The sequence below is a fragment of the Nanorana parkeri genome, unplaced genomic scaffold (genome assembly GCF_000935625.1).
Source record: "Nanorana parkeri isolate BGI_ZX_2015 unplaced genomic scaffold, ASM93562v1 scaffold55, whole genome shotgun sequence".
Classification (NCBI taxonomy): domain Eukaryota; kingdom Metazoa; phylum Chordata; class Amphibia; order Anura; family Dicroglossidae; genus Nanorana; species Nanorana parkeri.
Window position 1 is genome coordinate 706,452 of NW_017306323.1, and position 3,759 is coordinate 710,210.

Genomic DNA, 3,759 nt, shown 5'->3' on the forward strand with positions numbered 1-3,759 from the left:
TTCAAAATTATATACCTACCTTAATCAATATGGCAGAGCTTACCATCACTTCCTGTGTTATGAACCATTGACACTAGGAAGAAAAAAAAATAATCTCCTCGCTCAAGAAACAAAGGATCAAATAGTTTTTAACCAGTTCCCATGTTATCCAAAACAAAGCCTAGAGTTTTGGGAGCAGTTACTGTACTAACATTATTATTTCACTCAAAACATTAGCTTACACAGACTTCTCCTTTAAAAAGATGTCACACTGCAGAATATGAAAGAGGTGAATAAAAGGATCTCGGTCATCTCTAGATTAGGTTACATCCATTTTAAAGCCGGCAAAAAGGGAGAGCTCTTCTCTGAAGTCAGGGCTGTTCTTTTATGAGACTAAGACTACACATATTGAATACATCTCTACATTCTTTTCCCTAGGTAAGCACAGAGGCTTCATGTAAGAAGCAGCGACACAGAAGTGAGCAGCTGTTTACCGGATCCTTATTCAGCATAATGAAGTATGGAAGCAATAGTCTCCAGATGGCAATGTTTGAATCCTGCTTGGCAGATGACTGTGTAAACAAGTTATACCCTCAATACCTTCCGGAACTCTGCCCTTTACAATTAAATTTGAGCAAACAACTTTTCTGCCTTGTGATTCTCATTAACCTTTCCCATACCAGGCAAGAGAGAAATTCCCTGATCAAGCTCGCTTTGTGGCTTGTATGAGAGCCTACTAGTATTTCATCTCTGGCCTTTTTTGTGATTTACTAGGAACAGTCAGTTAGCCTCAGAACTAGAAGCTTTTATGAACAGCTGAGAGACTCAAATTCTAGCAAATCTATAAGAAAGGAAGGAAAGTTCTTGCCAGGATAACAAGGCAGTTCCAGAGATGTAGCTCTACCACAGGGGTGAACAAATCGGAATTCAGAAGCCAGTCTATCCAATCCAGGAGCCAGCAACAATTTTTTTGGGACAATTGGAAAAAAGTTGCATGCCAGCTGTAATTTTTAAAGGATCATTAGCCATCAGGCTCCTGGGATTAGGCCAGCCCTGCTTTACCATAAGCCATAAGCAAATCTATAGCCTCTGTTCTGTCCCCATTCCTCCAATATTGCTGTTCAGACAAATCTAAACCCTGCCACTGCTAACCTTTAAAATGCCAGTTTCCTGGCTGTTCATTAATACATTGAGTCAGTGACCCAGAAGCAGCATAGAAATTAGGCAGAACTCCCGATCACATAATTGTTCCACGTTAATTACCAAAGTATTAAAACAGAAGTAAATAAAAAATGCTGGGAAGTAGGGATTTTGGGCAGAAGACAAATGCAAAGTCTCTCACCCCCCCCAAAAAATGTTTTTGATGTTCACTGTACTGTGCATGTGCCCTGCACTCTACACACTCAGCCCATTCACAAATGTCTAAAATGCGGTGAATGAGCCTGAAGCCAGGGAAGATGCAACTCCTGTGCACACGCATTACATCAGTGGCCACCCAATGGCCAAAGGTCACATATAACTGAAAGTGTCAGCAGCAAAGATGGTGGGTTGGGGGACAGAGCAGAAGACCAAAGATTGATCAACCAGCACTGGAGAATGGCACACTTTTAAGGTACGTGTCCCCTAATGTGCAAGTATGCTGTGAACATTAGGGCAGGAACACAGCCTTCTAACAGCAGTTAGCTTCCACTTTAAAGGACAAATGTACCTTTGGTACATGTTGCCCTTTAAGGGAATATGCTCACTCTCCTGCGTGCAGCCCACCTAAAAATACCTACCTTCGTCCCCAATCCAGCAGTTTACGTCTGCCCTGTCCAGAGCCACAAAGTCTTGGTACAGAAAGCATCCCTGCCAGGTCCTCTGCACCCAGTGCTCAGCAACACCATCAATTCCTATGGGGAAAGCTGTACAATTGCTGATCAAGGATGAAAGAAAGTATGAAAAGAGGGGACGCCTTAAAGAATATTTTGTACCGAAGGTTGTCCTTCAAAAGCTATGGGATCAGCATGACACAGGCAACTACTTTTTTCCAGAAAGCAGAAGTGAACAGTCCACAGAGAAGTGGAAATATGCTTTCTGCAAATATATGGGCATATCGAGGCAGACCTTCACTCAAAATTAAAATATGGCTTCATTAGACTTCTTCCCCGGCTGCAAGGCATCAGGAGGTGACAACCAGTTCCCGAATGCAAAATGGTAGCACAGTAGATCCTGTGAAGAATTAGGTGCAAGGAAGACAGCACTGGACTTCATGGGCTGGTAAGCTGCCGACTAACTTTCCCTGTGGCGGGTGAAGTTCCTCTTGAAGGAACCACTTCTGAGACACAGCAGGATAAAAGGACAAATGAAAACCCCCAAACATACCAGTATGTAGAAGTTAAGAGAAACCTATTCTTTGATCTGAAAAAAAAAAACAACCCATCTGTGATTTTTTCCCCCCATATAGCAGAAGTGAGGAAAGTCCCTTTTACAATGTACAGCCCAGGTGCTTACACTGAGATTTGATTTCCATTGTGAAACACTGCCAACAATGAGAACCAGCGCAGATCGCAGGAAAACACCTGTCTCTTTTCAGGAAATAAAGATCCACGTTACTGTAGAACAGGCACATTTTCTGCTCATAGATGAGGCATCACTGATGAAAAGCAATCATTTAATGGGTATCTATGGTCAAACCCCAAACAAAAAACACTGGATTTCTAAATTGATTCAATCTCCATAAAATTCTATCCCACTCCTAATAATCATATTGAAGTAGACGTTTGTAACCTTACTGAAGAGGCCCATAGGATGTACTTCCTCCATTCCTCTCAGTTTTGTGTAGTAGCAGCAGCTTGTGACCCTCCTTGCATGCCCACAATACTTTAAAATCCCTCTTCAAAGTGTGCATGCCTTGAAAGAAGACACATGGTCCGACATTGCTGGTGTATCAGAATATGCTGGTCACCTGGCTTCTATACTTCTAAACAAGCACGAAGGCCAGAGCATCGACAGCCAAGCAACTAGCATTTTGACAAGAGATCAGCAGTAGCAGCCCACTTTCTTATCTTTGGACATGTTGCTAAAAGCAGAATATCAACGCAAACCGGAGCCAACACAAACCACAGGTGACCATTTACATCACAGCGGTCAGTTAAGGTGCTTTAGCATGTCAATATGCGTTGTATTAAGGGAAATGCACCAAAAAGGTAAATATACAATTTATGGCAGCAAAGAGCAACGCGCATTAGTGCATTGCAACACATGTCCATCAGCAAGGAGCATTGGCGTGCCATTCAGAAAGAAAGGCCCCATTGCCATGCTTTAATATAATAAGTGTGAATGGGCCCTTATTGCTTTATAAAAGTGTACCATGGGTCACCAATACATCATCACTGACTCAGACAAGTATTTAACCACCCAGCATCTATACAAGTAGAACACAATGATACTCTGGACTTATGGGCTGCTATTTTAACTGCTAGGGTGCATCACAACTATGCACACACTGTAATGCTCTAGGATTTTCAGTGGCTCCTCCATGCACATCCACACACCATGGAATGCTTGTGACCCAATTCTTATAACAATGAATCACCAGCAGACAGGCATTAGCAATTTTTGGGGCCTCCATGGACCTCTTCAAGGCAGCTGTCACTGTTGGGGTCCATCAAGACCACAAAAATATTGCATTACAGTTTTATGAACTGCCTCTGCTTGCCAATGCCAGTGTGCAGGATGCTTTGCCATCCCAATGACAGTGTAATCTGTTCTGCAAGTAAAAAGGCAAAAGATCAATAA

At 42.5% G+C, this 3,759-nt stretch overlaps 1 protein-coding gene across 1 annotated transcript in view; it reads right to left on the reverse strand.

Moving 5' to 3' along the window:
• Window positions 1-3,759, reverse strand: part of BCL2L10 (BCL2 like 10) — an 8,628-nt gene that overhangs the window by 1,246 nt on the left and 3,623 nt on the right. The window lies entirely within an intron of this gene.